This window comes from Bubalus bubalis, chromosome 5 (genome assembly GCF_019923935.1).
Source record: "Bubalus bubalis isolate 160015118507 breed Murrah chromosome 5, NDDB_SH_1, whole genome shotgun sequence".
In the NCBI taxonomy this organism is placed as follows: Eukaryota; Metazoa; Chordata; class Mammalia; order Artiodactyla; family Bovidae; genus Bubalus; species Bubalus bubalis.
In genome coordinates, this window is record NC_059161.1 from 51,777,868 (window position 1) to 51,800,087 (window position 22,220).

The 22,220-nt window shown below is 44.0% G+C and overlaps 1 pseudogene; it reads left to right on the plus strand.

Annotated features, from left to right (window-relative positions):
- Positions 1–14,738: 14,738 nt before the first annotated feature.
- Positions 14,739–18,020, plus strand: LOC102414161 (annotated as a pseudogene).
- The last annotated feature ends 4,200 nt before the right edge of the window (positions 18,021–22,220 follow it).

A 22,220-nucleotide genomic window follows, 5' to 3' on the forward strand; every position in this document is an offset into this window, starting at 1 on the left:
GCCAGGCTCCCCCCAAAACACAGGCAGCTCCACTGGACAGGCCACGAGAGGACCTCTCACTGTACTCCCCCTGGTCACCCCTGCGCCCCCCAACTCCCACCCTGACTCTCTAGAAGCTTGGCCAGTCCCAGCACAGTGACCCTCTCCAACCTCCCCTCTCCAACCTCTCCTGCAAAGCACTCGATCTGTTCTGTATTCCCTGGTGGGAGACAGACTCTAGTCCAGCATGCCCCAGGCTGAGGGCTTCCAGACAAACCTTCCAAAAAAGTCACCCACTTCCCCTTCCTGGGGGAGAAAGATGGGCTCTCAGTACAGCTTTTTATAAGATGCTCCCCTACTACATACTGACTTCCCTTATATCCCCGACCTGATTGAGGGTTCTAAGATTCTTAAAACTCCTCTCAGACTGTTTCCATTCATATCAATTGTATTTCAGAGTCTCCATCAGAACTACAGTCCGAATACCCTTTTGCACACTATTTACAACCAATGTTCTTGCCTGGAGAATCCCAGGGACGGGGGAGCCTGGTGGGCTGCCGTCTATGGGGTCGCACAGAGTCCGACACGGCTGAAGTGACTTAGCAGCAGCAGCAGCAGCAGCAGCAGCAGCAGAGGTAGACATTATTGTCCTTACTCTCCTGATGGGAACTAGGCACAGTGAGGCTAAGTGACTTGTCCAAGGTCCTACAGCTAATGGAGGACTGTTCTCAACACGCCTTTTATTGCCTGCCAAGCCACTCCTGCATGCTTAGTTGTGTCTGGCTCTTTGTGACCCTTTGGACTATAGTCCACCAGGCTCCTCTGTCCATGGGGTTTTCCAGGCAAGAATACTGGAGCTGGTTCCCATTTCCTTCTCCAGGGGATCCTCCCAACCCAGGAATCGAACCTGTGTCTCCTGCATTGAAGCAGATTCTTTACTCACTGAGCCATCTTGGAAGCCCTGGCCACTACACAAATCCTGCTGAATGGGTAGACCACATGACAATCCCCTTCACCTAACCCAAGGCCAGCAACTGATGATCAATATGTTCAATAATCTGTACAAAGAAAAAAAAGATTACTCCCCCAAGGAATGCTTTGGGGGTGACAGAAAGGTTATATATCTTGATTGTGAGGTCAAAGTCATTGAGTTACACACTTTAAACAGATGCATTATTAAGTTATACCTCACTGAAGTTGATTTTGAAATATCAATCAATTAAATAATAATAATAACCTCTGGCCCCTCAGTGATGAGGGACTAGAGCTGAGACGTCATTATGCAGATGTGGAGCCGGGGACCAACTTGGACTCTGCATGAAGAGCTAGTGGAGGTCATCAAAGGGAAGGGAGGTGCCCAGCAGAGTTCCAGAGAAGTCACTCGGCTCCCCCATCAAGGGGAAGAGAAGACTTTAGCTCCTGACTTTCTACTTCCCTCTTCCTTCTGTTTCCTTCCTTTGGACTCTCAAGGCCTCTGTAGCTTTATCGTAAGGCTTTTAAACTTGAGCCAGACCAAGTGGACGGCTGATCTCCACCCCAGCGTGTGCAGCAAAGGGACCCCAGTGCAGGCTCTTGGGCCCGGAGTCCCTGTCTGAGTTCCCAACTGTCATGTTTCTGCTGGGCTGGCCCTCTCCTGGGGACTGCATACTCATCCAGGTACCCTGACATCTGATGAGCTCGCCCTCACATCCCCACAGAGTGCCTACAGGGCCTCTCTGGGAAAAGGGCCGATGAACAGGAAAATGTATGATGGCTATCTGAGGCCAGACCCAGTCTGCTGTCTGCTGCTGTGGCTCCTGCTTGGAGGAATGAGGCAGGGAGAAGCCATAGAAACTAACCAAGCATGTTAGTCAAAGGGAGCATCTGAGCTCACTTTCTGCATGAGCGGGACAAGAAGGACAGAGCCACGGATGCCTGAAATGAAGAAAGCACTGGTTTGCCCAAACGAAGGAGGTTGGTGTGACTGTCCTGAACCCTTGTAGCTTGAAGGGGAGGGGGCCTGGCATGATGAACCCACAGCCAAAGCCCAGGGCAGGAGAGCATGGTCTCCAGATACACCGCCTGGGCTTCAGTCCTGGCTTTACCAGTTGTGAGACCTTGGACAGGTTACTAAACCTCTCTTTGCCTCATTCCTCATCTGTAGGTGAGGATCACAGCACCTACTCATGCAGTTGTTGTGAAGGCTTGGGACAATTTTTGTTTCTTTAGTTTCCATGAGTTAGAATGTGAAGTACTTAGATCAGTGCCTGATACAGTGTGATTTTGTGGCCACAGCAGCAAAGACCACATGGCCTCAGAAAGTACCTCAACAGTCAATACCAAGCTCTTCTCACCCACCCCCAGCCCAAACATGCCCCTCCTCTCAGCCAGCCCTGTCAATTTCAAACATTTCAACTTGCTTAAAGACTTGAAAGTCTTGCTGAAAGACCTTAAAACACACTTGTTTTTATACCTCACTTGCTTAGCCCACTATCTACGTATATTCATCTCATTAAAGTTGAAATTAGGTTTAAAATGTAGTTAAATTTTTAAAAGTTATATTTAAAATATTTAAAAGTTATATTCGTGAAGCAATTCTATAAGAAAAATTGAAAATATCAGATCAGATCAGATCAGATCAGTCGCTCAGTCGTGTCTGACTCTTTGCGACCCCATGAATCACAGCACGCCAGGCCTCCCTGTCCATCACCAACTCCCGGAGTTCACCCAGACTCACATCCATCGAGTCAGTGATGCCATCCAGCCATCTCATCCTCTGTTGTCCCCTTCTCCTCCTGCCCCCAATCCCTCCCAGCATCAGAGTCTTTTCCAATGAGTCAACTCTTCACGTGAGGTGGCCAAAGTACTGGAGTTTCAGCTTTAACATCATTCCTTCCTTCATGGGAAATAGATGTGGAAACAGTGTCAGACTTTATTTTTCTGGGCTCCAAAATCACTGTAGATGGTGACTGCAGCCATGAAATTAAAAGACGCTTACTCCTTGGAAGGAAAGTTATGACCAATCTAGATAGCATATTCAAAAGCAGAGACATTACTTTGCCAACAAAAGTTCATCTAGTCAAGGCTATGGTTTTTCCTGTGGTCATGTATGGATGTGAGAGTTGGACTGTGAAGAAAGCTGAGCGCCGAAGAATTGATGCTTTTGAACTGTGGTGTTGGAGAAGACTCTTGAGAGTTCCTTGGACTGCAAGGAGATCCAACCAGTCCATTCTGAAGGAGATCAGCCCTGGGATTTCTTTGGAAGGAATGATGCTAAAGCTGAAACTCCAGTACCGGCATAGAAAAAACAAAAAAGATTGAGAAGAAATCCCCCAAATGTAAAAATAGCAGTCTCTATGTGGTAGCCTTGTAGGTACTTTTTATGTTCAGGTTTTTCACATTTTCCCACAATAAGCCTTAACAGTCAGAAAATAAAAATAATCAGCTTCCCCAGTGGCTCAGCAGTAAAGAATCTGCCTGCAATGCAGGAGATCCAAGAGACGTGGATTCAATTCCTGGGTCAGGAAGATCCCCTGGAGAAGGGTATGGCAACCCACTCCAGTATTCTTGCTTGGAGAATCCATGGGCAGAGAAGCCTGGCGGGCTACAGTCCACAGGGTCGCAGAGAGTTGGACACGACTGAAGCAACTAAGCACGCATGCGTTCAATAAAAATAAATCTTTTTTTAATATAGTTGGAAAGTCAATTTTCCTGTCACACTCTCATTATTTCTGCTCTTTACTACAGATAAGCACTGGTCTTTTTGTTTTTTAATTAATTAGTTAATTTGGCTATACCAGGTCTAACCTGGTGGCACTTTCATGGTGCCCTGCAGGATCTTTTAGCTGCGGTATGTGGGATCTAGTTCCCTGACCGGGGATCAGACCTGGGTACCCTGCATTGGCAGCACAGTCTTAACCACTGGGCCACCAGGGAAGTCCCCTTGAAGTCTTTTCTAAGATTTCCCCTTGAGAGACCCTGGGTGCCCTTAGCTGGAAGCAGAAGGCGCTGTGGCAGAGGGGCACAGGCACTGCTGGGTGACTTTCTGGAGCCCCCCTCCAAAGCCACCTCCTCAGGCACCTTAGCTGGGGCTGTTTATCTCTAAGACGCTCCTGCCTTCAATTCCAGAACACAGGCCTGCAAGACTGCTGCTGGCCTTGGTTTCTGAGAAAACTTTTTCCAGGCTTCACCTCTGCTGCTGCTGCTGCTAAGTCACTTCAGTCGTGTCCAACTCTGTGGCAAGAGTACTGGAGTGGGTTGCCATTGCCTTCTCTCTTCATCTCTGGGTGGGTTATAACCACCCACTGGTAGAGTCAAAGGGGCACTCATTTTTCTGCACTTCCAGGGACTGACCATATTTTCTGACTGGGAAGTTGGGTTTTACTGAGGAAAAGGTCCACTTGGTCAAGGTGGACTCCAAGGGGAGGGTGAGCTCTGCCGACTGGTTAAGGATAAGGGAGTGAGGAACTGTGGAGCGGAGGGAAGACAGTGGTAAGCTTCTGGAACCTCAGGAACTTCTCCACATGGGTCCTGACTGTTAGCAGCCGCCTGCTCCCTAGTGATTAGCAGGAAAACTCTTGAAATGGAAATGGATTAATGTGCTTGCCTTTGATAGCAGCAAGAAAGAGGGAAGCAGGGAGTTCTGGGAGGCCCTCCTCAGCACTCCAAAGAGTAGAAGGGTGAAGGGCGGGTCAAGGCCTCCTGCAGAGGGGGGAACATTTCTGGGAGGATGGTCCTGATACAGGGGACTCTGGGCTGAGCAGCGCGAAGTCCAGTGTGGAGCCCCCAGCAAAACTCACCTTCACATTATAAACCCCACATCCTAAGTGAAGCTCAGGAAGCTTGATTTAAAACCCACGTAGAGACTTCCCTTGGAGAAGGCAATGGCACCCCACTCCAGTACTCTTGCCTGGAAAATCCCATGGACGGAGGAGCCTGGTGGGCTGCAGTCCATGGGGTCGCTAAGAGTCAGACACGACTGAGCGACTTCACTTTCACTTTTCACTTTCATGCATTGGAGAAGGAAATGGCAACCCACTCCAGTGTTCTTGCCTGGAGAATCCCAGGGACGGGGGAGCCTGGTGAGCTGCCATCTATGGGGTCACACAGAGTCAGACACGACTGAAGCGACTTAGCAGCAGCAGCAGCAGCAGCAGCAGCAGAGACTTCCCTGGTGGTCCAGCAAGACTCTGCACTTCCACTGCAGGTGGACGCTGGTTCCATCTGTGGTTGAGGAGTTAAGATTCCATATGCAGCAAGGCCCAGCCAAAAGAATAAAAAAAATAAAACCCAGATAAATATTAATAGTAACTTGTTGAATTTTTAGAGGTCAAAGACACTTCTTCATAGTATGTCATCTTTTAAGTTTGTCTACAACGTCTTCATTGCTTATTTGAAGATGTAAATAGACAATTTACTTACTTACTTACTTTATTCATTTAACCAACACTTAGCTATAGTATTTGCCTGGTTCTGTTCTCAGTCCTTCAGAAAAAGATCAACACATTGAAACTACTGTATTTTATCTTAAAACTAGAAAATAATTAATTTAAAAATCTCACTCCATATTTTTTTGTAATTTTTAAGAGAAAAAAATAAATATTCTTTTTGCCTGGCTTTAACACAAAATTCAAGGCCATAGGTCCTTTCAACTAGATTGACGGAGTCTCTTTGTAGTTGTCATTTCTCTATTTTAGGCATGAAACTCGGCCAATCTATTAGTCATCCTACAGATTTCAGGAAGTATATGAAACAGTGAGGACCTCCCCCGTTAGGCCTCTATGTGTCCAGTTAACCTGCCAGGCCCTACTGTGCTTGGTAATGAATGGTGCCCCACCATTCAGTTGGGGAGCAGAGGTTGAGCCCCCATGACAGAGACACACAGAGGTTTAACTTCCTGTGGACAAGAGATTAACAGGTGTTATCTGATGCCTGAGGAGTGGGCTCCTTGTCCATTTTCCACCGTGCCTTCATGCCACAAACGATGTCCACTTCTATCCCAAGAAGCCTGTGAAGGAACGACCCCTCCCACAGATGCGGTTTTGCAAGTACCTCCCATTAAAAATCAGATCTCTGAGGAAACCACAGGGCCTGAGTCTGACTGTTCTTGTCACAGGCTCTGTTTGTTCCAAAGGTGATCAAAGAAGCAGCAAGAAGCAAAGCTGGCAGCATTTCCAGGCCAGGAAAAACACCTGGACCCTGTTTTTAAAACCCTTTGCTCCATTGATAATTTGCCCCAAGGTGCTCAGCTGAGATATTTCAAGGGCAGATAGCCAAGTGTATTAGAGCTTTTCCCCTTTCATCTATGAAAGCACTGGATTGAGAAAGTCATTTTATATCCAGAAAACTATATGCCTCTCTGTTCTGAAAGCAGAAAATTATTACCAAAAAATTATTTTGTAGAAAATCTTTTAAAAATCTAAGTAAAAAAATATATCCTGTTCTGTTCCAAGGAACACTCTTGGAATGACTATGTTGGAAGTTGCTTTATTTAATGGAAAGCAAATAAATTTATGGGCTGAAATTAAATAGGTCATCAGGAAATCAGTGAATGGATCTGAATGCATCACTTAACCTGCTGTCCTTCATTTTCTCTGATAGACGATGAGAGCTACCTTTACTTGCAAAATTAATAGTCCTAGTTGGTTTTGGGAGGCTTTGTTTGTTTTTTAGTTTTTGGCCCAGCCTAACAGCATGTGGGATCTTAGTTCCCGGACCAGGGATCGAACTGGCACCCCCTGCAGGGGAGGCAGAATCCTAACCGCTAGACCCTCAGGAAGTTCTAGTCCTACTTGTTTTATCTCATGGTGAGGGAGGTCTTGAAATCCCAGCCAATCTTTCTCTTAAAATGTAGTCTCAACTCTCCAATCTGCAAATGACAGTGGCTCAGTACTTCTGTTCTGCTTTAGAATGAAATTGAATGATATCACATTTAGAATGAAATAGAATGTAAGACAGTAAATTACAAGGACTTTGGATTAAAAACCCAGGAGATAAGAAAAGGGATAATGTAAAAACAGGGGCTTGAACTATAACAGGGGGTAGAATATTGAGGGTTTTTTTGTTTTTTTTTTCTTGTTTTGTTTTGTTGTTTTGCCAGTTTTTACCTGTCCTTGCCAATTTCCTGACCATGGGTTGTTAGATTTTTATCTGTTGGAGGTCAAGGGAACCTGAGAGGAATCTGTGAACCCTCAAATTTGACAGGTTAAAATGTTGTTGTATGAGGGTGTGTTGATTCTAAGATACGCCCACAAATTCTTTGATAATTCTCCCCTCCAACAAGGAAAGTTGATTCCTCTCCCCTTCCTCGTGTGCTTATTTGGTGACTTGCTCCCAGAAACTCAGTCATCAAGGCACTACCTGCAGGCCGTCCTTGCTTTCTCTTTCAGCTCACCTGGGGAAAGCCAGCCACCACCTTGTGAGGACGCCGGCAGCCCTCACCAGCCACATGAGTGAGCCACCTCAGAAGGGGGTCCGCCCGACCCAGTCCAGCCTGTGGACCAGGGTTTCTCAGCTTCAGCACTCTTGCCATTTGGGGCTGGATCATTTTTGTGTGTTGAGCTCTCTAGTGCACTGAGAGAGGTTTAACAACATCTCTGACCTCCACTCCCTAGAAGCCGATAGCACACACACCACACTCTTGGTGATAATCAAATATGTCTTCAGACATTGTCAAATGTCCCCTGAGGGGCAAAGTCACCCTCAGCTGACAGCCACTGTGTTAGATGACTGCAGCCCTGGTCGACTTCTGAACTTGAACCTCATGAACCAGAATCTCCCAGCTAAACTGCTTCTGAATCCCTGACCCACAAAAACTGTGAGCTAATAAGCTACTAAGTTCTCAGGGGTGATTTATTATGCAGCCATAAGTAATCAGTTCAGTGGGCATGTGAATTTTCAGAGGGAAACAAAGGTCTTTCCCTTTCTTCGGGCTCCTGGGGGCACCTGACCCTAAAAGGTTTAAGAACCCTGGATCTTGTCCAGCCTCCTAACCTATGTAAAAATCCTTTCCACAACATCCTTGGGTATAGGTCAAACATACACTACTTGGACTTCCAGTATTCCTACTTCGTAACATCATTCAGTTCATTTTTTTTCTCAACAGTGACTTGTACTGAGCCAAAATCTACTGCCTGAGTTCCTGCCTGTGTGGCTGGTGACCTGTGTATTTTCATTTGTCCTTCCCAGCTCCTCAATCCCTATCAAACTTAGCTTTCCTCTGCCCTGTCTTCTGTTTTTTTTTTAAGACCCCTGTTACCTAGTAAAATGTTTCTTGCTACTGAAAATATCAGCTCCAAAAGATAGTACATATTCTGTGTAGCATTTGTGGAATAAGAATGCCAGGCAAGGGGCTTCCCTGGTGGCTCAGTGGTAAAGAATCCACCTGCCAACGCAGGAGACAGGGGCTTGTTCCCTGGTTTGGGAGGATCCCACGTGCTGAGGAACAAATAGATCCATGCTCCACAACTATTGAGCCCGTGCTCTAGAGCCCAGGAGCCACAACTACTGAGCCCACGTGCCACAACTACTGAGCCCGCTCACGCTACAGCCCGTGCTCTGCAACAAGAGAAGCCCCTGCAAGGAGAAACCATGCACCACGACAAAGAGTAGCCTCAACTCATCGCAACTAGAGAAAGCCTGCTTCCAGCAGTGAAGACCCAATACAACCAAAAATAATAGATAAATGAAGAAAGAAGTAGAAGAGGGGGTGCCTTGCCCTGGGTATTCTGAGTCTGGATGCCTAGATGTGCCGTAACCATCAATCACCACGAGAGGAGCTCTCTCAAGGAAAAGGTGATGTGCTGAGAAAGGCAGAGCAAGAAGAGAGAAGGACCCAGGCCCTGCTAATCTCCCCAAATTGCACACCCACCAGCCCGAGGCTGCCCTCCTCCAGCAGTCTCGTTACCTGAGAGAGTACTACTTTATTGTTTAAAGTCACTCAATGGCACCCCACTCGAGTACTGTTGCCTGGAAAATCCCATGGATGGAGGAGCCTGGTAGGCTGCAGTCCATGGGGTCGATAAGAGTCGGACACGACTGAGCGACTTCACTTTCACTTTCCACTTTCATGCATTGGAGAAGGAAATGGCAACCCACTCCAGTGTTCTTGCCTGGAGAATCCCATGGACGGAGAAGCCTAGTAGGCTGCAGTCCATGGGGTCGCACAGGGTCGGACACGACTGAAGCGACTTAGCAGCAGTGAGGGTAGTCCGGAGAAGGCAATGGCAACCCACTCCAGTACTCTTGCCTGGAAAATCCCATGGACGGAGGAGCCTGGAAAGCTGCAGCAGTCCATGGGGTTGCTGAGGGTCGGACACGACTGAGCGACTTCACTTTCGCTTTTCACTTTCATGCATTGCAGAAGGAAATGGCAACCCACCCCAGTGCTCTTGCCTGGAGAATCCCAGGGACGGGGGAGCCTGGTGGGCTGCCATCTATGGGGTCGCACAGAGTCGGACACGACTGAAGCGACTTAGCAGCAGCAGTGAGGTTAGTCTGTTACTTGCAAAGATCCTAACTGATACAATTAAGAATTCTCAATATATAAAGGACTCACTACATAAAGGCCACCTGATGCGAAGAGCCAGCTCATTGGAAAAGACCCTGAGGCTGGGAAAGACTGAAGGCAGGAGAAGGGGGCGACAGAGGATGGGGTGGCTGGATGGTATCACCGACTCAACGGACACGAGGTTGAGCAAACTCCTGGAGACAGCGAAGGACAGAGAAGCCCAGCGTGCTTCTGTTCATGGAGTCACAAAGAGTTGGACACAACTTAGCAACTGAAAACAACACAAAGGACTTTAAAAAGATATTCCTCATGAGGGAAAGCTCAGGAGTGGGAAGTGTGTGTGTGCGCTTGCATGTGTGTTTGCCCCAAGGGAACAGCAACATCTAAGGAACAAATGAAACAGAACAGGAAGGCAGAGGAAGATAGAGGGACAAGAAGCCAAGAGCTAAATATAGATAAAAACCCAAATATATCGTTCAAGAGGAGATTATGTTTAGAAGAGGAATTAGAATGATACAGGGAGAAATTAAGAGGAGGTGCTGAATAACTTTGGGAATTTTAAAATGCTGATGATTAATGGAAAGGCAATATAGTTTTCAAACACAGAGGCCCAGGGAAAGGACGAGAATTAAAGGACTAAGGTAGTAGGAGAAAGCACCAGTTCTAGGACCAGGTGAGAGGAAGCAAATGCAAAAATACCTATTAGATACTCATTCTGTGTTTGCTCATGCAGGTGACACAATAAATCCAAGAACAGTTGAAGCCAAAGTACAAGATTTTCTCTCAAAAAAGCAATGGAGAACATTCTATCCTGCACATAAGATGCACACAATAAATATTGCTTGAATCAATTAGGAACAATATTTGATCAAGAAGCCAATTGTTGGGTTAAGGTTATTGTGTCTTTGGAACACAGGGAAAGGAAAATTAGCAGAGTGGCTAGAGTGATTCTGGAAGGGACCATGGGATATATGAACTGGGTCTTAAAATTTATAGAGAATTTATTTGGGCATGGAAAAATATGTAGAGAATTAATGATATTGTGGTGGGTCATTAAATTCTTAGTCATAGTTGCCTGGCAGTTGCTGCAGTCTAAATAAGTCCTATTATTATGATCCAGAGACAAGCATGTTATCAATGCAGTAGAATTGAATGTGTGACTAATTGTTTTTAATTTAAAAAGTAAAAAGGATTTCATTCAAACAGAAAAATGTATGAAAAAACTTGAGTGACTAATATAATCTTTGTGCCACTCTTTTCAATGTTAGCAATTCTTACATTTTTTAATTAATAAACAGGCACCACAAAGAAGCTTAACTGAAAGAGAGTCTTTGTTAAGCTTGGTGCTTATGTCACTAAGAAATTGAAGCTGTCAGTCACCCTGAAGTGAGGAGCGTAAGCTGCCTGACTGCTTCTTGCTAGTCACGTGATGATGAAAAGTTTTTTAAACTCTAGGAACATCAGTAAAATAAAGATAATAGTAGTGCTTCTCTCGATAGATTGTGAGAATTAACTGAGAAAAATGAAGGTAGTGATAATTAATGAGGTGGCTCAGAGGGTAAAGCGTCTGCCTGCAATGCAGGAGACCAGAGTTCAGTTCCTGGGTCAGGAAGATCCCCTGGAGAAAGAAATGGCAATCCACTCCAGCACTCTTGCCTGGAAAATCCCATGGACAAAGGAGCCTGATAGGCTACAGTCCATGGGGTCACAAAGAGTCGGACACGACTGAGCAACTTCACTTTCACTTTTCACATACTAAGTATTCTTAAATAAGAGCTAAAAAGCTCAATGAAAACTAAGATCATGGCATCCGGTCCCATCACTTCCTGGGAAATAGATGGGGAAACAGTGGAAACAGTGTCAGACTTTATTTTGCTGGGCTCCAAAATCACTGTAGATGGTGACTGCAGCCATGAAATTAAAAGACACTTACTCCTTGGAAGGAAAGTTATGACCAACCTAGATAGCATATTCAAAAGCAGAGACATTACTTTGCCAACAAAAGTTCATCTAGTCAAGGCTATGGTTTTTCCTGTGGTCATGTATGGATGTGAGAGTTGGACTGTGAAGAAAGCTGAGCACCGAAGAATTGATGCTTTTGAACTGTGGTGTTGGAGAAGACTCTTGAGAGTCCCTTGGACTGCAAGGAGATCCAACCAGTCCATTCTGAAGGAGATCAGCCCTGGGATTTCTTTGGAAGGAATGATGCTAAAGCTGAAACTCCAGTACTTTGGCCACCTCATGCAAAGAGCTGACTCATTGGAAAAGACTCTGATGCTGGGAGGGATTGGGGGCAGGAGGAGAAGGGGACAACAGAGGATGAGATGGCTGGATGGCATCACTGACTCAATGGACATAAGTCTTAGTGAATTCCAGGAGTTGGTGATGGACAGGGAGGCCTGGCGTGCTAGGATTCATGGGGTCGAAGAGAGTCAGACACGACTGAGCAACCGATCTGATCTGAAGTCATTATATAGGACTTCCCTGGTGGCTCAGACTATAAGGAATCTGCCTTTGGTGCAGGAGACCTGGGTTTAATCCCTGGGTCAGGAAGATCCCCTGGAGAAAGGAATGGCTACCCTTATTATATAAAATTTTTATAAAGTAAAAAATTATTATATAAATGCATAATAACAATTATCACAGGCATGCAAAACAGTCTAAGGCCTAAAACCAAGTGGGCCAGAAAAAAGAAAAAAGTAATGACCAATAATTATGAAATAATCACCAAATAACCAAAGTTACCTACTATTGACATTTTGGTATATTCCCTTCCAGTCTTTTCTCTAATATAAAATGTTTTGGTTGTAACCATACTACATGTACAATTTTGAATCCTACTTTTCTTTAAAATTTACCACCTTCAAATCAATGATATATTTCTAAATCTGTCCATGTACAGTCTTCTGAGCTCTTTGTTATTTATAATGTTTTTGAATTTGCAGAAAAGCTGTTTTTGAATTTGCAGGAAAACCTTCGTTATTGGGGTCTCTGAAGTATCAGTCTGCCTTGGGCAGTGATGCTCTTCACACTGTTCTGTGATTCTTGGGGGCAGTGGGCGCCGTCTGATTCAACTTTGTTCTCTTAGCTCTAAGCAGGTAAGTGCCTGACATCAGGGCAGGACTGAGGATACTTTGGCTGAATGAATGAATGAGTAAATGAGTTAACAGGGATGCAGGTTGCTTGAAGTTTATTTAAAGACTGAGGAGATCATTTTAAGGTCAACCAGCTTTATTTGATTTGAATACTCTCTCATGCACATGTGGCAAAACAGTATCATGTCTAGATTCAGTTCAGTTCAGTCACTCAGTCGTGTCCGACTCTTTGCAACCCCATGAACCGCAGCATGCCAGGCCTCCCTGCCCACCACCAACTCCCGAAGTCCACCCAAACCCGTGTCCATCGAGTCGATGATGCTATCCAACCGTCTCATCCTCTTTTGCCCTCTTCTCCTCCTGCCCTCAATCTTTCCCAGCATCAGGGTCTTTTCCAATGAGTCAGCTCTTCTCATCAGGTGGCCAAAGTATTGGAGTTTCAGCTTCAGCATCAGTCCTTCCAATGAACACCCAGGACTGATCTCTTCCTCTAGGATGAATTGGTTGGATCTCCTTGCAGTCCAAGGGACTCTCAAGAGTCTTCTCCAGCACCATCAATTCTTCGGCACTCAGCTTTCTTTATAATCCAACTCTCATATCCATACATGACCACTGGAAAAACCATAGCCTTGACTAGACAGACCTTTGTTGGCAAAGTAATGTCTCTGCTTTTGAATATGCTGTCTAGGTTGGTCATAACTTTCCTTCCAAGGAGCAAGCGTCTTTTAATTTCATTGCTGCAATCACCATCTACAGTGATTTTGGAGCCCAGAAAAATAAAGTTAGCCACTGTTTCCACTGTTTCCCCATCTATCTGCCATGAAGTGATAGGACCGGATGCCATGATCTTAGTTTTCTGAATGTTGAGCTTTAAGCCAACTTTTTCACTCTCCTCTTTCACTTTCATCAAGAGGCTCTTTAGTTCTTCACTTTCTGCCACAGAGATTATGACTCTTATTTTTTACACAACCTTAGGTTTTTTCCCAAAAATGGACATTTAGGGTGCAATGCAGAAGTATACTAAAGATCCAAAAATCTCAATGAACCTGAAGCAGGAAAAAACTCAAATAGCAACATGCCAAAGGACATTATAATCAAATTGCTAAAAACAAGCAATAGAGATCTTAAAAGTAGAGAAGAACAAAGATACGTTACATCTAGAGGACCGAACAGTTTTCATTAGAAACAATGCAAGCACCCACCCCCAAAATGTCATCTTTAAAATGCTGAAAGATAAAAAGTTACCAGTCTAATGAAATAAAGATACTTTCAGATAAGCAAAGGGTGAGAGGGTAATTTCCCTCAGAATTGCATTATTAAGAAATGCTTTTAAAAGAGTTCCTCAGTACTCTTGCCTGGAAAATCCCATGGACGGAGGAGCCTGGTGGGCTGCAGTCCATGGGGTCGAAAAGCGTTGGACATGACTGAGCGACTTCACTTTCACTTTTCACTTTCATACATTGGAGAAGGAAATGGCAACCCACTCCAGTGTTCTTGCCTGGAGAATCCCAGGGATGGCAGAGCCTGGTGGGTTGCCATCTATGGGGTCGCACAGAGTCGGACACGACTGAATCGACTTAGCAGCAGCAGTTCAGTTCAGTTGCTCAGTCGTGTCCGACTCTTTGCCACCCCATGAATCACACCTCCCTGTCCATCACCAACTCCCGGAGTTCACCTAAACTCATGTCCATTGTGTCGGTGATGCCATCCGGCCATCTCATCCTCTGTTGTTCCCTTCTCCTCCTGCCCTCAATCTTTCCCAGCATCAGGGTCTTTTCCAATGAGTCAGCTCTTCGAATCAGGTGGCCAAAGTATTGGAGTTTCAGCCTCAACATCAGTCCTTTCAATTAACACCCAGGACTGATCTCCTTTAGGATGGACTGACTGGATCTCCTTGCAGTCCAAGGGACTCTCAAGAGTCTTTTCCAACACCACAGTTCAAAAGCATCAATTCTAGAATAAATGAATGGAAAAAATGCAAACACCAATCATAAGCAATCTAAACTAATATCAGACAAAGTAAATTCCAGAAGAAGGAGTACTACCAGAGATTTTAAACATTTTTTCATGATGACAAAAAGGACAATCCATCAAGAAGATAAGAATCCTAAGTATGTGTATACTTAGTAAATGAAATTCAAAATAGAGGAAACCAAAAATAAAATGAGAAATCCACAATGACAGTTTCAAATTTCAACAATTCTCTCTGGGCAATTGATAGGTTAAGTAGAGAGAAAATCAATAGGTGCAGCTTTGAACATTATCAATCAACTCGACCTAACTGTTATTTATAGAACATGCCACCTAATGATTGGAAAATACACATTCTTCTCAAGTGCAAATGTGACATTCACCAAGATAGTCTATATCCTGGGCATAAAACAAGTCTCACATTTAAAAGGACTGGAACAGTGTAGAGTATGTTCTTTGACCATTAAAGAATCAGAATGGCAACAACAAATAAAAAAAAAAATGACAATATCTTCACCTTCCAGGGTAAGTCTCATCCAATTAGATGTTCATGTGGCCTTTTCTATCTCAGTTCAGTTCAAACAAACTCACTGGTTTGAAGCATTTTCATAGTTGAGACCACCAGGTAGAACTAACCATTCTATTTCTTTTGCCTGCACTGTATTCGGTATGAATGTCTGTATATAAGTATGAATATATGCCATGCAATAAATACAGAGATTATGCTGATATTTTATGTACAGACACACATATGTAATTCTTATTTTGTAGTCAGTCTCATCTTAATCCTTTCATTTTTGATAAAGGACTGACTCTAAAATCAAATTTTAAAAATACGATAAACTACAATGGAATATAATTTGCAAAAATGCTGAGTCAGCATGCTGTACACCAAAAACTAACATAAAAGGTACTTCCCTGGTGGTCCAGTGGCTAAGGCTCCAAGCTCCCAATGCAGGGGCCTTGGGTTCAATCCCTGGTTGGGGAACTCGATCCCACATGCTGCAACTAAAAAAAAGATCCTGCGTGTTGCAAGCCAGACCCATGTAGCCGAATTAAAAAACAAAGGAAAACTAACACAATATTGTAAATCAATGACACTTCTGTTAAAAAAAAAAAAAAAAAAAAAAGGAAAGAAATGGAAAGAGCCTTGGGAGCACTGCTAGGGCTCAACCTCTCTCCTCTCTCTGCACCTTTAGTCCACCACTTTCTTTTCTGTGGACTGGCTTTTTCTAGCCGCAGGGCAGAAAACACAGGCAAAGAAAAGGACACATTTGTGCCCTACCGTGTAACCATTTGGCAAGTGACTAAGTCCACGCTTTCCCACCCAATTCCACAATCCTTATAGGAGAGAATCACTGATTCAGTTTCCTATTCTTGAACCAATTACCTGTAGCAAAGTGAGAGAAAGCAAATCTTGGGTAGGAGTTACTTTTGAGCCAATCAGCTGTGACCTGCAAGTCCTAGAGGAAACACATTTCAAGTCCAGCTGTGCTTTCTTGGTTCTTGCTGTCTGACTCAGCCCTGGGACCTTCTGCTGCAGCCAGAGCAAGGATATTTAGGACAGGATAGACATGTGCTAACAGTGCCTGAAACAAATATTGACAATTCTGATGAGCAATGATTTCCATTTCTGGCAGTGATGTGTATTCTTATCCATGAAAACGACAACAAAATTAGACCTAGAATCAAAATGAATTGTGTCTTGGTTGAAAACATTGCGAAAAGACTATTGCATCAAGCCTTAAGCGTCATCTTATTCAACACAGAAAATCAACTCCTGATACAGCAGAGATCAGATGCTAAAATTTCCTTTCCATTTTGTTTTACCAGCACTTGCAGTTATCCATTAAGTCATAAAGGGGAACTTGAAGAAAATAAGGCAACTGAAATACGAAGGACAGCACAGAGGCCTTTAAAAGCTGAATTAGTGATTTCCATGGCACAGGTTTCCCCAGACGATACTAACTTTTTAAATTTTATTTATTTTTGACTGCATCTGGTCTTAGTTGCAGCAGCGGGATCTTTTTCATTGCAGCACATGGGCTTCCCTCTAGTTTGTGACTCGTGGGCTTAGTAGTTGAAGCATGTAGACTTAGTTCCCCTGAGGCATGTGGGATCTTAGTTCCCAGACCAGGGGTCAAACCTGAGTCCCCTGCATCAGAAGGCAGATTCTTAATGACTGGACCACTAGAGAAGTCCTTTTTTAAAAACTTTATTGGGATATAGTTGATTTAAAATATTGGGTTAGTTTCTACTGTGCAGCAAGTGAATCAGTTATACATATACATATATCCACCCTTTTTTAGATTCTTTTCCCATATAGGCCGCTACAAAGTGTTGAGAAGAGTTCCATGTACTATACAGTAGGTTCTTATTATTTATTTTGGTTATCTATTTTACATATATTAGTGTGTATATGTCAAACCCAATCATCCAATTTATCCCTCCCCCACACCCTCTGGTAACCAGAAGTTTATTTTCTACATCTGTAACTGTATTTCTGTTTTATAAATAAGTTCATTTGTAGTTTTCTTATTAGATTCTACATATAAGCAATATCGTATGGTATTGTCTTTGTCTGACTTACTTCACTCAGTAGAACAATCTTTAGGTCCGTCCATGTTGATGCAAATAACATGATGTCATTTTTTGATGGCTGAATAATATTCCATTGTGTATATGTACCACATCTTTATCCATTCCTCTGTTGCTTGACATTCAGGTTGTTTCTACATCTTGTCAATTGTAAATAGTGCTGTCATGAATATTGGTGTGCATTATTCTTTTGGGTAGTGTTTTTCTCTGGATATACTCCCAGGAGTGGGTTGCTGAGTCATATGGTAACTCTATTTTCAGTTTTTTAAGGAACCTCCGTAGCAACTACACCAGTTTACGTTTCTACCAACAGTGTAGGAGGGTTCCCTTTTCTCCATACCCTCTTCAGCGTTTACTGTGTAGATTTTTTTTTGACAACGGACATTCTGATTGGTTGTGAGATGATACCTCATTGTAGTTTTGATGTGCATTTCTGTAATAATTAGTGATGTTGAGCATCTTTTCATGTGCTTTTTAACCATCCGTGTGTTTTCTTTGGAGAAATATCTATTTAGATCTTCCATCCATTTTTTTTATTGGATTGTTCATTTTTTCAATATTGAGCTGCATTATCCATTGGTATGTTTTGGAGATTAACCCCTTGTTGTTGTCGTTGCTTCATTTGCAAATATTTTCTCCCATTCTGAGGGTTGAAAGACAATAATTTTTTAATGAGAATTCACTGTAATCCGATGGCGTTTGGGGCGAAATTAGGTGCATTTTGCTTGTGAGGAAGAATGTATTAATAGCTTTGGATTCCAATGCCTGTGAGATTAAGAGCTATTGTTATGTGTCCAAGGGAGAACTAGAAGATTTCTGCAGCCAATGGTGTAATCAAGATAACTTCCAGGTTTAAAATGATCTCACAGATTTTTCTTTTCACATGTTGAGGTAACTTTATTTGAATCAGTTCATTGAACATTAAAAAACATGAATATGAAAGTTCATGAATGATTTTACAAGTACTGAAAAACTGGTCCACAATAAAAGGGACTGATGATGGCCTCAGGCCTGTGACTATGAAACTCAGATGTGTGTTCAATAGTCCTTGAAACATTTAGGTATCCGATTTTCCTCAGTGTACTGTTGCTTGAATAAACAGGTTCCTTTGAGGAATGACTAGGAATCATTGGTGTTCACTAGCCATACGGATCAAGGGTGCTTCCGCCTAAGAACTTGGCCAGCTCTTCCATCAGTGGGTCCCAGATCTGTATGTAATTTGGCTCAGGGTTGGGAAATGAGCAAGGCATCAAGACTTTTTATTAGGGTGACTGCCCTCCTGTTCCGGAGAAGGCAATGGCAACCCACTCCAGTGCACAGAGTCGGACGTGACTGAAGCGACTTAGCAGGAGCAGCAGCACCCCTCCTGTTCCTACTCTTCCAACTTTGTCTTGACTGTAGATATTAAATAATTGCCATCTATTTTGCCCCTGGAGACGCCATATGTTATTAACTATTTCCATTTCCACATGTTTCTGTGGGTCAACTCCCTTGGCTGTCCCTTCAACCATGCCAGTTTTTGTGGTAGAAGCATCCTCCACCCACACTGCTTTCCCATGATTAAGCACTGCCATCTGGCCTCTGTTATTAAAAAAAAAAAATTCTTTTATATTTAGTTTTGGCTACCTCAGGTCTTAGCTGTAGGCTCAGTAGTTGCTCTGTGAGATGTGGGACCTTAGTTCTTCAACCACGGATCGAACCTATGTCCTTGCACTAACAAAGCAGATTCTCAACCCCTGGACCACCAGGGAAGTCCCTGCTGCTGCTGCTGCTGCTGCTAAGTCGTTTCAGTCGTGTCCGACTCTGTGCAACCCCATAGATGGCAGCCCACCAGGCTCCCCCCGTCCCTGGGATTCTCCAGGCAAGAACACTGGAGTGGGGTGCCATTCCCTTCTCTGAGGGAAGTCCCTAGCTGCTGTTATTTTCAACAGGCTCCACATCATTCCCAGCACTCTTAAGGAGACCAGCCTGCGACTGCCTCTCCTATGGTCACCCCTGGCCTTCATGGGAGAACCACTGCTGAATTTCTCCACACTAGCACGTTCTGAATGACATGTCCCCTGGGCTTTCCCAAATAGCAGCACACTTCTCTGTTCTGGCTTGTATGAAGTATCCATTGCAGCACACCCACCTCTCTGAGCCCATTTATTCCTTCCTCTACAATCTGCCAGGGCAACTCAGGAATTTCAGCTTCATTCATTTTAAACTGTTGCTTTCTCCAGGCATCTTTGTGATATTGTAGTAACCCTTGAGATTTTTGTCAGGACATTAAATCCTACGTCCCAAGAGAAGGTCCCCAAGTCAATGAATCCTTCCCCATCCATTTTATATTTATTTAAATAAAATAAATATTTTATTTTATTTAAAATTTTATTTTTAATTTATTTTATATATATATATAGTCTTCCTGATCAATAACCTTCAAAATCCAATCTAGGGACCTCCCTGGTGGTCCCCCTGGACTAAGACTCCATGCTCCCAATGCAGAGGACCCAGGTTCAATCCCTGGTCAGGGAACTAGATCCCATGTGCTGCAGCTAATGATCACACATGCCACCACTGTAAGATCTTGCATGCCACAATTAAGACCCAGTGCAGCCAAATAAGTCAATAATTTTTTAAAAGTCTAATTCAAAATCTCCTGGTTTCTACCAGTATGTGCTGGGTAATTCTGGAAGCTCCATTGGGTGTAATCTCTCTCCTTCTTTTTCAGCCTTAAGCTGGGATTTAACCTTGGTTATCAGCCTAGCAATCAAGAGAGTGTGATTGGGGTGGGGGAACCCTATTGTTTTGTCAGAGAGAAGATGCTTCCGTGTCTTCCTGAGTGGGAAGAGAGCTAGCTCTAAAAGGAGGCCTGGATTCCTCTACACCTCCTGAACACCCTACAGGGTTCAGGAGCGTCTGCAGAGCCAAATCCTCAGGAACATTCCCCTACAAGTCTCCTTCCCAAGAAAGTGTGTTAGTCACTCAGTTGTGTCCAGCTCTTTTGCAATCCCATGGACTATAGCCCGCCAGACTCCTCTGTCCATGGAATTATCCAGGCAAGAATAGAGGAGTAGTTAGCCATTTCCTTCTCCAGGGGATCGTCCAGACCCATGGATCGAACCCTGGTCTCCCACATTGCAGGCACATTCTTTACCATCTGAGCTGCCAGAGGAAGCCCTGTCAAAGGACTCCAGGTTTTCTCACCTAGGACTCTGACCTAGGCATGACATAACCTGCCCTGGCTGAGCATTTACATGTCTCTGGAGCTCAATGACTCTGTTAAACCCTACTCTTACTCTTTTGCTATGTTCTCTCTTCATGGAGGCAATAAAGACCTCTTAATAAACTAGCCAAGAACCCTCTGGCTTTCCACTTAGCTTTTAGGTGTTGGATAACTTTTTTTTTGTTATTCCTATGCAAGACATCAGTACAACTTAGTAATAACCAGCCAATCCACTGTCCTTGTAAGCACCATTTTCCCCTTTTCTTTCAGTGCCTGAATCATTGCATAAGTGAAGGTGTGTTCCCCTCCCCTGGGATATTTTTCTAGGACACCACAAGTGAAATCTTCAGTTACCAATGTGCCAAGAATTATGTCCCACATTCCACCTGGGTTGGGATATTCCCTGCCAGCCAGGTGATGAGTTATCCAGTTCAAAGTTCATTGTAACACCTACTTTTCCAGACTATTTCCTAATATACACGTTTCCAGTTCAGGTGCTCTGAGAAGCAGATATCAGGAGGGAATCAGAAATGCAGAAGATTTATTTGGGGAAACACTTTTGAAAGATAAAGCAGAGAGGGAGCAAGAGGATGTGGGGAGAACCTCAGAGCAGACTCCAGGTCTGACACCTGTAAAAGGAGATGGAAGGAAGGAAAGAGCTTCTCATAGGAAGAGGCTCCAATTGTAATGCAGCTCCAGGATCATCTTGGGCAGGCCAGTTGGGAGACTGTGTTAACTATGCTTTAATCACTTTCAATGTTTGATTGCTAGAAGGACTCACAGGACTCCAACAGCTTATACTCATATTTTTTTTGTTTATGTGTTTTTAGACTTTATTTTTAAAGAGTAATTTTAGTAGCAAAATTGAACAGACAGTACAGAGGTTTCTTATACATCCCCTGTCCCCCCCACATGCACAGCCTCCCCATTTACCCATCTCCCACCAGAGTGGTACATTTGTTACAACTCATGAAGCTACGTGGACACACCATTATCTCTCAAAGTCCACAGTTTACATTAGTGTTCACTCTTGGTACAGGACAATTTTTCTATTTGTTTGTTTTCATTTTTTATTTTTTTACTATTTGGCCATGCCCTGTAGCATGAGGGGTCCTTGTTCCCCAACTAGGGATTGAACCCATGCCCCTTGCATTAGAAGTACAGAGTCTTAACCACTGGGCCACCAGTGGTTAAGGAATTCCCAGTCCCTGTTTGCTTTTTAACAAGCAAAGAATACAGTGTGGCAACAGCAAAGTTATGCAATGAAGGGGCTGGAGATCTCAGGTACAGGCTTCTTTGTTCACCCACTGCTGGATCCCACAGGATGCACTTTGTCTCCAGGTCTCAAACCACCATTAGCTTGTGTACCAAGGAGTCCAAAATTGACTCATGGTGGAGATCACTTAGAGTGAGCTGATAGTGTAGACATATTCTAGCTCCACGACCAGCTCTAATCATTGAAATCCCCAAGACTCCACCAAAGAAACAACTATTAATCAATGCTGACAAGCTGGTATATCTTGCACCCCAAATACAGACCAGCAGTCACAGAACATCATTTATTATGTTCCACAGTTTTGCCAAGGGTCACCGTCATGTTGCAGGCAGCTAGATGAGTATGCAGCCAATCCAGACCATGCCATGCAGGAGCCGCAGAGCCAAGATTGCCCAATACAGGAGGCCCAGGTTGAGTACAAATGGTTTGGCTCTGGCAGCTCTGCCATGCTCAGTTACTGGCTAGGAGCAGCAGCCCGAGGAGAGCCTGGCATCAGCATAAATGCTGAGCAGACCTTAGGGTGCAGCAGGAGGGCCTGTCAACCAACTACATTCCTCACAGCTGGAGATCTACGAGGCATCTATCACCATAGCTAGCAAAATTCAC